The sequence below is a fragment of the Bos indicus x Bos taurus genome, chromosome 21 (assembly GCF_003369695.1).
Source record: "Bos indicus x Bos taurus breed Angus x Brahman F1 hybrid chromosome 21, Bos_hybrid_MaternalHap_v2.0, whole genome shotgun sequence".
Lineage (NCBI taxonomy): Eukaryota > Metazoa > Chordata > Mammalia > Artiodactyla > Bovidae > Bos > Bos indicus x Bos taurus.
In genome coordinates this window covers 45470701-45484298 of record NC_040096.1, presented here as the reverse complement: position 1 = coordinate 45484298, position 13598 = coordinate 45470701, and positions in this window count along the sequence as shown.

Here is a 13598-nt window from a genome sequence, read left to right as displayed (position 1 = left end):
GTTGTTTTGCTCTTTCTCTAGCAAGAAGGAAGCCAAGTACTGCACCAGGCTACACTGTATGCTGCGACTGTTCAGAAGTGAAACTCAGTCTGTTTTGTTAACTTTGAAAGCAGCCAGTTCTTACCCACCCTGTCCTGCACACATGTAGCCTCAGCCATGAATGTGGACAGAGGATGGGAATTGTAAGCATCAGTCAGTTCAACGAGACTTTCACACCCATGGCGCATCCCTATATCTTGGGGTCTGTGAATGTTATTTGACTTCCTTCACTCTACTAACTCCAATTTCACCTCACACCCATTCCAGCCCCCTGATCAGGTGGGGAAAGGGGGGTGCAGAAGTTGGTCAGGCACTGAGAGGATGAGTCAAGAACAGAGAGGAAATAAGACTCAACAGCCTTCCCTTCAGCCTGGAGATACTTCCTCTTCCTTGAGGTTTCCTAATTGGCTTCCTCTCATTCCTATTTTCTCACCGCAAAATTAAGTCATCGCTGGTGCTCAGAATAAGCCCAAGTTCTCTTGAGATAACTGGGGGAGAGAGAGCAAATGAATGAGGTGTCTAATCATTATAACCAATATTTTCAGTCACTAATTTAGGAACTAGTTCTTGAGAACCCAGGTACCGATGGGAAAGCAGCAGAGTGCTCCAGTTTTATTTTCTGCTTGCTTTGATAAACCGCAGCTGAGATCCGCAAACTTCTCCTAGTGTGCAATTCATCCATCGTGGTGAGAAAAAGGCAAGTTTCAAGAATTAACCATAGACAACAGATTAAACACTTTTCCAGACTAGAGACTCTGAAATGATATCTTACAGGTGCAGAGCAAATTTTATTCCAGTTTTCATAGTCTATGTAGATGCCTAATAAATATTTAATTCTTTTAAAACATGGAGGGGGTTAAATAGTATGATCAAAGAGGGTGGCATTGAGAGGTTATCATTATTTCTTGAAGATCAGTCAAAGCACCAGACGCCAAAGACTATGCTCCTGAGCTAGCCAGCACACACACAAAATACCAAGGAGCAAGAGGGGGAATTCACTCAAAGGAGAAGTGGGAATCAGAGGTAAAAATCAGGAAGACATTTTCAAACAACTTCTCCAAAATAATTCAACCAGCATTTATTGAGCCTCTTCTATGGGCAAGCAGCTGGACCGTTTGCTCTGGAGACACACAGATGAGACAGATGGGGCCCCGCTGGAATTCAGTGGGCAAGAAAGATGAAACAAATGAGAGCAATGCTAAGTACGGGGCAGCTCATGATACATAAGGTAGTGTCCAACAGAGCACGGCAGATGGGAAATGACCATGGCCACAGGGAATGCAAGCTGCCTGCTGAAAGAAATATGTCTTAGCTCAGCCTGGGGGGACAAGAACTCTGACAGATTTGTTAGCTGTTAGGGGCAGTTTGAGTGGCACCATGATGCAACGTGGACTGGGAGTGGCCAAGAACAGGGAGACAGAGGAAGAAAAAAAGAGTCTGTGTTTAGGTCATGGCAATGGCTTAGCCTGACTGGGACACAAAAATGTTCTGGAGTACAAATGCAGGGAGGAGGCCTTGAATGCCAAGTAAAGGAACTGCCGTGGCTGGAAGGTAATGGGGAGACATTTAATGTTTCCGAGTAAGGAAAATGGCATGATGAGCATTACACTCCCAGAAGATAAACTTGGTATATTTATGAACTGTAGATGGGGATATCAATCAGGAGGCTACTGCTATTAGTCCAAGTGAAAGTTTGAGAAGGTGTGAACTGGGGTGGTAGTTAGGGGAATGGAAAGGAAATAAGATGCCAGAGATTTTAAAATAGCTCTCTGCTCATTAAACATGATAAACTATTCATAGCACTATTTCTAATAGGCAAAGCCTAGAAGCTATCCAAATGCCCATCAAAGCAGAATGGATAAACTGTGGTATATTCACACTGGTGTTAGTCACTCAGTTGTGTCCAACTCTTTGTGATCCCATGGACTGCAGCCCCCCAGGCTCCTCTGTCCATGGGATTCTCCAGGCAAGAATAGTAGACTGGGTACCTGTTCCCTTCTCCAGGGGATCTTTGCGACCCAGGGATCAAACCTGGGTCTTCTGCATTGCAGGCAGATTCTTTACTGTCTGAGCCACCAGGAAGTCCATATTCAGACTATAGAACATTACAGAATAATGAAAATGAATGAGATACAATTACATGTGACAATACAGATGAACCTCCCACAATACTGAATGAAAGAAGCCAGGCACAAAAAAACACATCCTGAATGATTCCATTTACATAAAACATAAAAACAGGCAAAAAAAAAAAATCTGTACTATTAGAAGACTAGACAGTGGCTACCTTTATGAGGGCAAGAGATGATGGAAGCGAGCACAAGGGGGCACCTGGGTTCTGGTGACAAGCATGATGAACAGGCTGATAAAACTACAATCTGACTTTCGTTCTCCCACTCTTCCTTTCATTTTTCCTGCCTTAGACAAAAACTCTGGAAAGCCCCCTTACTTTTCTGTTCCTCTTAGATAATATGCAGTGCTATGGTCACTTTAAGTCACCAATGCAGTATCAGTTCAGAAATTAGAATACACAGTTCTATACCAACAGATTCTAAGCAGTACTGTATCATTTTTTTCCTGCCAGCTTAGGTCAGTTTCACACTAAAGCTTCCAGTGGAAAGGGGTGGGGGCATGGTTGACTTTTCCTTCCTGACCACTCCTGGCTCAATTTTACACCTACTTCCCTCATACCAGCCACCTCCACCAGCCAAGGTGGAGGACAGGTAAGGCTGGGTGTCTTAATGCTTTCTAGGCCTAGCAGCTGTTTATAGCTGGTGTCTCTGGTGAGCCTGACAGATAGTTAAAATGGATGCTTCCTGCTTGGCCACTTTTCTAGGCTTTTTGGTGGTTCTCTGCTGAGTCCATCTATTTTTATATGTAGGTGGCTACCTGTACTCTTTCCTCAACCCCTGGCCATCTAGAAGTTCCCCTCCAGGCTAAGAAAAAGTAAGGCAACTCTCTTTCCACCCAGCTGGCCTCCATCTGGCCCTTGGGGCAGCTTTAGGGCAGCAGCCCTCTCTGGCTCATTTCCAGTGTCCCTCGTCAGCTCTGCTATCATCTTCTAGCTTCGCTGGCAGAATCAGGCCCATCCAAAGAGGCTTCAGCTTTCACTGAGGTTGGTGACTTCCCCAGACTGCTGAAGGAGCCCCAAGTCTTCCTATTGAGGCGATTTCCCAGGGTCCTAAGGTCAGAGGGCACCAAGGAACCGGAAACCTGGCCACAGCTCTCTATAAAGAAACATCTTTATCTTTTTCCTTCTTCTGACTCTCTTACATCTTTGGCCTGGTTGAGGGGATTTCAAATCCTAAAAGATGATGCTGTGAAAGTGCTGCACTCAATATGCCAGCAAATCTGGAAAACTCAGCAGTGGCCACAGGACTGGAAAAGGTCAGTCTTCATTCCAATTCTAAAGAAAGGCAATGCCAAAGAGTGTTCAAACTACTGCACAATTGTACTCATCTCACACATTAGCAAAGTAATGCTCAAAATTCTCCAAGCCAGGCTTCAACAGTCCATGAACCATGAACTTCCAGTTGTTCAAGCTGGATTTGGAAAAGGCAGAGGAACCACAGGTCAAATTGCCAACATCCGTTGGATCATTGAAAAAGCAAGAGAGTTCCAGAAAAACATCTACTTTTGCTTTATTGACTACGCCAAAGCCTTTGACTGTGTGGATCACAACAAACTGTGGAAAATACTTAAAGAGATGGGAATACCAGACTATCTGACCTGCCTCTTGAGAAATCTGTATGCAGGTCAAGAAGCAACAGTTAGAACTGGACACGGAACAACAGACTGACTCCAAATCAGGAAAGGAGTATTTATTTAACTTATATGCAGAGTATATTATGCGAAATGCTGGGCTGGATGAAGCACAAGCTGGAATCAAGATTACCGGGAGAAATACCAATAACCTCAGATACGCAGACGACACCAGTCTTATGGCAGAAAGCAAAAAACTAAAAAGCCTCTTGATGAAAGTCAAAGAGGAGAGTGAAAAAGTTGGCTTAAAACTCAACATTCAGAAATGAAGATCATGGCATCTGGACCCATCACTTCATGGCAAATAGATGGGGAAACAATGGAAACAGTGAGAGACTTTATTTTTTGGGGCTCCAAAATCACTGCAGATGCTGACTGCAGCCATGAAATTAAAAGACACTTGCTCCTTGGAAGAAAAGCTATGACCAACCTAGACAGCATATTAAAAAGCAAGACATTACTTTACCAACAAAGGTTCGTCTAGTCAAAGCAATGGTTTTTCCAATAGTCATGTATGGATGTGAGAGTTGGACTATAAAGAAAGCTGAGCACAGAAGAATTGATGGTTTTGAACTGTGGTGTTGGAGAAGGCTCTTGAGAGTCCCTTGGACTGCAAGGAGATCCAATCAGTCAATCCTAAAAGAAATCAGTCCTGAATATTCATTGGAAGGACTGATGCTGAAGCTGAAACTCCAATACTTTGGCCACCTGATGCGAAGAACCAACTCATTGGAAAAGACCCTGATGGTGGGAAAGATTGAAGGCAGGAAGAGAAGGGGACAACAGAGAATGAGATGGTTGGATGGCATCACTGACACGATGGACGAGTCTGAGTAGGCTCCAAGAGTTGGTGATGGACAGAGAAGCCTGGCGTGCTACAGTCCATGGGGTTGCAAAGAGTTGGACATGACTGAGCGACTGAACTGAACCGAGGGGCCGGATCTGTGAGGCAGAGTCTTCTTTATTCCTTTTGTAAATTCTGCATGTGCAGTGTCTGCCTCACACTCACCTGGGAATCTTGGTATGTACTGACATTTGTGCCTCAGTGGAAATGGAGACAGAGAGAATCCTAATGGTCTGTTACTCAAGTATCTGTTTCAAATTGTGCAGAAGACAAAGAGAACTAAAAATCAACTACAATCCCAGAACCCAGAGATTGTGGAATCAACAAAATGTAACACTGTGGAATCAACAAAATCTTAACCCATGCCAAGACACAGAGTATCATTTTAATCACTGTAACATTTAAAATTATATTTGTCTCTTCCTTACCTTGTTTTGAACATTTCATTATTCCCAATTTTGTTATTCTTCTCAATAACATTATTATGAAGAATATCTTCATGTACAAACCTTTTTCAAAAAGAATTATTTCCTTTGGAGAGGTAGTTAAGAGTTGAATAACTAGCCTGTGACAGATATTTTGAAGGTAAAATCGACATGATTTGCTAATTGAGTAAATAAGTAAGTAAGTAAGTAAGAGGTAAGGAGCAGGAAAAATAAAGTAAGGCAGGAGATCACTTTGTGGGGGTGAAGAGGAGTTGTTTTCATAGTGGTTGAGGGTCCACAGGCTACCAAGGTAGAAATGCTCAGCTGCAAATGGAGAACTGGAAAGAAACCAAGGGTAGAGATGGCTCCTTCCTCTGAGAAGTCTGGCTGTTACACTATGCCTAGGGAAGTACATGTCAGGCTAGAAGCCCAAAGGAATTTGTAGTTAGATGAGGGAAAAGTGAAAGTGTTAGCTGCTCAGTCGTGTCTGACTCTTTGTGACCCCGTTAACTGTAGCGTACCAGGCTCCTCTGTCCATGGAATAGGTAGCCAATCTCTTCTCCATGGGATCTTCCAATCCCAGGGATTGAATTTGGGTCTCCTGTATAGCAGGCAGATTCTTTACCATTTGAGCCACCAGGCAAGCCCAAAGATGAGAGAAAGAGCCCATGGAAAGAGATTACCTGAGAGGACAAGTTCTGAAGTTAGCAAGAAAGGATAGTATGGATGCAGGTAGAAAAACTAACCTAGAAAAGTAAGAAAAAGGTGAGGGCAGAAAGTTGTTGGAAAGAGCAAAAACTGATGAGGCTCTTAACAGATGGTTCTTAGTTCCTGCTAAGTTCATCTGCCGAGAGTGAGAGTGAGGCTATGACTCAGGACATAGAATCCTGAGTGTTGTATTATAATTATTTTTAAATAACCTTGGAGCTCATTTGAGACTACTCAAAACATGGTCTGTAGCATTGGCATCACCAGGCACATGAGACCTGAACCAACTTTTTAAACAAGATCCTACATCCATCAGAGTGTGAGAGGTATGCTGACTATCTTCCCCACTGAACAGAAAGGAAATGAAGGCTGCAGGAGAAGAGCTACTTTTCAAGTTAGGATGAAGAAGATTGGGAGAGCTCCTTCAGGAAATTAATGGGAATTCACTGAAAGATGAAACAAAGAACCTTCAAATGGGAGTGAAGTTCCAGCAGTGTAATTTCATGACTTTTGTAGCAACACTGTGGTGTGTAGGAGCAGAGGAAGTGGACAGATCTCGGGTTACCCAAAGTTAGGTTTAAAATTGGTAAGATGGACACCACAGGAGGTAGAATGAGTAAATGAATCTGAAGTGTTACTGAAAGTGAAAGTCGCTCAGTCGTGTCCGACTCTTTGCGACCCCACGGACTGTGCAGTCCATGGAATTCTCCAGGCCAGAATACTGGAGTGGGTAGCCTTTCCCTTCTCCAGGGGATCTTCCTAACCCAGGGATTGAACCCAGGTCTCCCACACTGCAGGCGGATTCTTTACCAGCTGAGCCACAAGGGAAGCCTTACTGGAAGCACAAGGGAAGTGTTACTGAAGCATTCATGCAATGAATAGTTTAAGGGTAGGGTGGGATGAGAAAGAAAGCAAGCAAAACCAGATGGGAATGGATGAGAGAGGCCTCTAGGTGAGGAAGGAAGAGGCTTAAGAACAGGTCTAGGAACTGAAGGTAGAGATGAAGCAGTGGGACAGGTAAGGAGGGTGTGCTCAAAACGAAGAGCTTGAAAGTCTGACATCCTGAAAGTGGAGCGCTTTTACATAGTTTAAAAGATCCAGGTTGGCATCTCCCAGGGGGCATCATCAGAGCTTAAGTGGTTAAGAAACCATGAGAACAAGGACTTCCCTGGTGGTCCGGATGGCTGAGACTCCACACTCTCAATGCAGGCAGCCTGGGTTTGAGCCCTGGTCAGGCAACTAGATCCACATGCCACAACTAAAGGTCCCATCGGTTGCAATTAAGACCTGACACAGCCAAATAAATAAATACAAGTATTGAGGAAAAAAACAAAAGAGAAAGAAATGATGAGACCAGAATATGGAAGCTGTTGAAATCTCTGGGGGTAATAGTAGTGGAAATGGGAGAGAAAAAAACTGCCACTTATAAAGCACAAACTGTTCAATACTGATTTCCTCACAGAAACCTCCCGATCAAAGAACAAAAAGAGCCACATGATTGACTTTAAAAAATAAAAAGCTCTCTTAGTTGTGTAAAGCAGCAAAACTTCCTCAGGCTTTGCCTTCAAATAATTGGTCTGACCAGAGTTTATTTCTTTAGGAGTTGGAGATCAGAGGGCCTAATTTGGAAAAGACCCATTTCTTTAAGGATTTGATTATTCCTGCCAGAACATGGCTAAGGGCCAAAGGACATGATCTTTAATTTGACCCAGTAGCTATCATCAGGGTGACAGTTTCCTGGAACACAAATTTCCTTCTGAACACAAGGAAACCTTGATTAGTGTTTTGTGAGTACACCACCACGTGAACAGGATTTTATGGTGTACAGCAATGCCCTAGCTTAACTTGACTGCCTCGTTTTATGAATTTATATTATGATGTTTGAAGTACATGAGGAAAAAGTGCTAGAAGACTATGAGAACAAGGAAAAGTTTGTTTTTTGTCTGGTGGGAAAAAAAAAAGTATTACAAAAGAGCTTACAGAGAATGAATGATCTTTTAAAAATTATGTGGATAAATGTGTAATATATGGGACTTCCCAGGTGGCTCAGTGGTAAAGAATTTGCCTGCCAAGGAGACTCAGGTTCAATCCCTGGGTTGAGAAGATCCCTGGAGAAGGAAATTGTAACCTACTCCAGTATTCTTGCCTGGGAAATCCCACAGACAGAAGAGCCTGAGGGGCTATAGTCTGTGGGGTCCCAAAGGTCAGACACAACTAAGTGACTAAACCACCAACATATATATATGTATATGTGTATATATATAAAACAGGCATAGATATGTATAAAAACTTAATAGTGTTAGACTACTGAGCTTTGCAGCAGAGGACAGAAAAAAATGAAGCTTTGGATTCTATGGCACGGTCACTGGAAAGAGGAAGAAAATACAACGATTTATTTTTAAAGAATTAATAATACAGTACATCTTAAGTAATAAGTCTGGGTGAGGAACTTACCTTTGGTTTGACCTGCCATATCTACTTCCAGAGGAACCTGTTTCAGGAAGGTGGAGGCCCCATACTATCCTGCCTGGCCAAGATGTCACTCTGCCCCTGAGAGCCAAATGAGGAGCGGAACTGTCAGGGAATTCCAGACATTGACATTCTTGGTTCTGATGCAGTCACAGAAGACACAAGAGAGCTGTATTATTAATGGACTTTCATAAACAACAAAGATCTACTGTATAGCACAGGGAACTATATTCAGTATCTTGTAATAAACTATAATGGAAAAGAACCTAAAAAAAACACACACACACATATATATTTGAATCACTTTGCCGTACACCTGAATCAATGTAATTCAACTATACTTCAGCTTAAAAAAAAACCCTTTTTTAATAAAAAAGAAAAAAGTGGAATTTCAATATTCAGATGTGAACTAAACTTGATATGTAGTAATGTTCTAGCCCAGCTGAGAGTGACAGGATGATCTCAACTGATCTCCTTAAAATGAATTTATGTGTCTATCATATAACAAATTATGATTTCTCAAGCCTTTGCTTCTTGGGTTGGACTTTAACACTGGAAACATTAATGTTGTGATCATTTAAATGTGGTTGAAATTAATCCTACATTGTCAGAAGCTACCAAAACCCTGTCACATAACACTGCTATTTACAATAAATTAACAAAGGTCCATCTAGTCAAGGCTATGGTTTTTCCAGTGGTCATGTATGGATGTGAGAGTTGGACTGTGAAGAAAGCTGAGTGCCGAAGAATTGATGCTTTTGAACTGTGGTGTTGGAGAAGACTCTTGAGAGTCCCTTGGACTGCAAGGAGATCCAACCAGTCCATCCTAAAGGAGATCAGTCCTGGATGTTCACTGGAAGGACTGATGCTGAAGCTGAAACTCCAATACTTTGGCCACCTCATGTGAAGAGTTGACTCATTGGAAAAGACCCTGATGCTGGGAGGGATTAGGGGCGGGAGGAGAAGGGGACGACAGAGGATGAGATGGCTGGATGGCATCACCGACTTGATGGATATGAGTTTGGGTAAACTCCAGGAGTTGGTGATGGACAGGGAAGCCTGGCATGCTGCGATTCATGGGGTTGCAAAGAGTTGGACACAACTGAGCGACTGAACTGATCATTGTTATTTGAATAACTTAATCCATTTGATAAGAGTGTACTTTTTAAAGTACTATGGTAGCAAAACAGATTATTTTTAGCTCTTATCTGTGACTAGATAATTGGCTTCCTGTTTACTTCAATTCCTGGTTGAGAGCAAGTTGTATATATGTAGTCTCTGGAAGTATCTGTCAGATACTGCCAACAGAGACAAAATGTGGGGACAAAAGTCTTCAGGGAATCTTGAAACACCATAACAGAGGCATGACAAGAGAAAATTGAAGATTATTTCTCAAGATTTATTGCATTTATTCATTGGTGATCCCATCTCTTTTCTTTTGTGGCATTTATTTTCATTAAATACTGTGTGGATCACAATGGAACTGCAGAAAATTCTGAAAGAGATGGGAATACCAGACCACCTGACCTGCCTCTTAAGAAACCTTAATGCAGGTTAGGAAGCAACAGTTAAAACTGGACATGGAACAACAGACTGGTTCCAAATAGGAAAAGGAGTACGTCAAGACTGTATATTGTCACCCTGCTTATTTAACTTATATGCAGAGTACATCATGACAAACGCTGGGCTGGATGAAGCACAAGCTGGAATCAATCACTACCGGGAGAAATATCAATAACTTCAGATATGCAGATGACATCATCCTTATGGCAGAAAGTGAAGAAGAACTAAAGAGCCTCTTGATGAAAGTGAAAGAGGAGAGTGAAAAAGTTGGCTTAAAGCTCAACATTCAGAAAACAAAGATCATGGCATCTGGTCTCATGACTTCATGGCAGATAGATGGGGAAACAGTGGAAACAGTGGCTGACTTTATTTTTTGGGGCTCCAGAATCACTGCAGATGGTGACTGTAGCCATGAAATTAAAAGATGCTTGCTCCTTGGAAGGAAAGTTATAACCAACCTAGAGAGCATATTAAAAAGCAGAGACATTACTTTGCCAACAAAGGTCCGTTTAGTCAAGGCTATGGTTTTTCCAGTGGTCATGTATGGATGTGAGAGTTGGACTATAAAGAAAGCTGACGGCTCAAGAATTGATGCTTTTGAACTGTGGTGTTGGAGAAGACTCTTGAGAGTCCCTTGGACTGCAAGGAGATCCAACCAGTCCATCCTAAAAGAGATCAGTCCTGGGTGTTTATTGGAAGGACTGATGTTGAAGCTGAAACTCCCAATACTTTGGCCGCCTGATGCGAAGAACTGACTCACTGGCAAAAACCCTGATGCTGGGAAAAATTGAGGGCAGGAGGAGAAGGGGACAACAGAGATTGAGATGGTTGGATGGCATCATCAACTCAGTGGACATGAGTTTGGGTAGGCTCTGGGAGTTGGTGACGGTCAGGGAGGCGTGGTGTGCTACAGTTCATGGGGTCACAAAGAGTTGGACACAATGGAGCAGCTGAACTGAACTGAACTGAATACTGAGAGAATGTTCTGTCTCCTATATTTTCTTTCATCTCACTGATCTGTATGGCTTCCTCTAAGTAGATCTGTGAATGGAACTTACTTCATTTGTATCATGTAGACTCAAGATTGTCATTGGCTGGGATAAAGCAGAAAAAATCTGGTCTTCTCTCCTCTGCCCTCAGCCCCACCTCCTGCTCAGGCTGCCTTTTACTTACATCTTTTCTTATCCTTGCTTCCCTCCAGTCTCCTGTGGTGCTATGGGCTTTATAGATGCCTCATTTCCCACTACCCCTCATCTTCCCATCTAATTCCCACCTAGAGTTTCCATATGGAGCAAATAAAAATGTAAGATGCCCTGCTAATTGTGAATTTCAGATAGGCAGTAAGTAATTTTAGGGTAAATAAGTCCCTGCAATACCTGTGACATATTTATACAGAAGAACTGTCATTTATCTGAAATTCAGATTTAACTGGGAGACTGTTAAATTTCAGTCCCAGCCCTGAAAGAACTCAGACCTAAATCCCACAATGTCATCACACTGGTCTGTGTTCCTCCACTCCCAGTCATTCCCACAAGGGTTCCCTAGATGTTTATCACTCTAGAAATTCCAGGTTGCTGAAAGATGGGCAAAAGTATCAGGCCCAGGACTCCGTTTAGCTTTGCCCTCAACTATCCTGGTAATTTTGATTTTTAGCAAAGACTCACCATGATGGGCCAGAATTCAGGTGCCTACCTAACATATCCTTCCTTTCTATGCCTCCTTTAGAATGAAGTTATCAGGGAAAAATAAATCTATTAATAATATGAACACATATGCATTATATAATATCTTAGGACAGTTTTTTTTTTAAAAAGCAAGAAACCTGCTAGAGGACCAGGGAAACTAATTATATTTAAGTACAAACTTGAAGAGAAAAATTCATTTAATGTGAAGAACAAGGCATCTGAGGTGAGACAGTCCCAGCGGAATCCTAAGAGAATGAACTCAGGCTTCTCCTTTGAGATGTTCTCTTTATTGGGTCTGAGAACAGCAGGAGGAAAAGAGAATATAAATTCAGGAGTATGCCAGGGGGAAGTACAAAGCACTTTAGAAATACTTTTCAGTGGCAGAGTTTCAAAGCCTTCGTTGTTCACGGCTGGCTGACTCTAAAGATACTCTCAATCCAGGGCGCAGGTTTTAAAGAATTCCTTCTTCCCACAGTGTCTGGGACTTTGAATTAGACAGGTAGCTTTTGTTTCACTCAGGTGATCAGAATACAAAGGTAGCCTAAGTGCTGGGTACCAGCTGTCTTCATTCAGAGAAAAATCTGTACTCCCCAGGGTTCCATGTCAGTGCAATTGACCCTGAGCAGCCTAGAATTCCCCTCCTTCTAGACAAATGACAGATGCACCTCAATTTACCTCCAGCAGAGATTAGGGGTTTTGTTTTGGAATGGCATCAAAGAGTTCAAAAATCATATAATTTCCCTACCACAATTTTCTACCCTGATGAGCCGCTATGGAAACATGGGCCCTTTAAGAGATTGTCCTCCCCGTTCCCTTTCTCTTGTTTCCTACTTTCTCTTTTATAGCTAACAAAGTTTCTAATTCTACACACCGGATGCTCTACCATTCAGGCTGAGTTTTTATGAACTACTCTAGCCTAAATCACAGTGTACAGTACAAGAAAGACTATTTGGCTGAGAATCAGAAGAGCTGGATTATAGCTGAAATGTCTCCACTAACTAGCTGTGGGATCCAGGGGAGCCATCCCATCTTCCTCATCTATAAACTGCAACTGTTTGGCCTTACATCATTCTTCAAGGTTCACTCCTGCTCCAAAGTCCTACATTCTTTCTGCATCCTACCCTGTCCCTAGGAGCAACTTGGTAGGAATCTGCATTAAGCTTTTAGACAGGCTTATTTAACAAATGCATTTCCCCCTAATTTTCTTAAAACTAGGATAGTTCCTTTAAAAAAAAGTTTAGCTCACTGAAAGCCCAGTGTTCTAAGTATGTAGTTCATGAAATTTAGGAAAAAAGGTTGCATTTGAGAGCATTCTGACTCTTAACATCTTTCAATGCCCTCAATTTATCAGACCCTCGTCTGGAGAGCTCCTTCCTCTGGGGGCAGCAGTGTTGAATCCAATAATGGGTAAGGAGATCAAACATCCCTGCCTCTGTTTTTCCTGGATTGTTTCCCTGTGCATAATATATACCCTACTTATATCTGTGTACCTGGTCTTATGTAAATTAGGTCACTGTTCATTTCACGTAATAACTTTTTAATGCTAATATACTTTTTTCAGTTATGTTGTAAATGCATCAATTTTAAGTGTTTAGTGTGATGAATTTTGACTAACATTATATACACTATGTTAGCACCACCCAGAACCTTCCATCACCCACACAAAGTAAGTTCTCTTGTGCCCTTATCCTCAGGCAACTACTATTTTGATTTTTTCTAGCACAGATTGGTTTTGCCTATTCTTGAATATGAAATCATATAGTATGTATAAGGAAAAATCTGTTGTAATGTTGCAGACATGAATTTTTTCAGTTAAAATCAAGAAATACATTGCCAAAAAAGGGGGAAAAAATACACTGCTGAGCAAGCAAGTAAAACAGAAACGCAATTATGAAAATTTACTCACTTTGGTAAAGTAAGCCAAACTTGATGAAATGAAACAAATCTATATGATTTAGAAAACCCTCATCCCAAGTGATGGAATTAATCAAAGTGAAAGTCACTCAGTTGTGGCCATCTCTTTGCGACTCCATGGACTATACAGTCCATGTAATTCTCCAGGCCAGAATACTGGAGTGGGTAGCCTTTCCCTTCTCCAGGGGA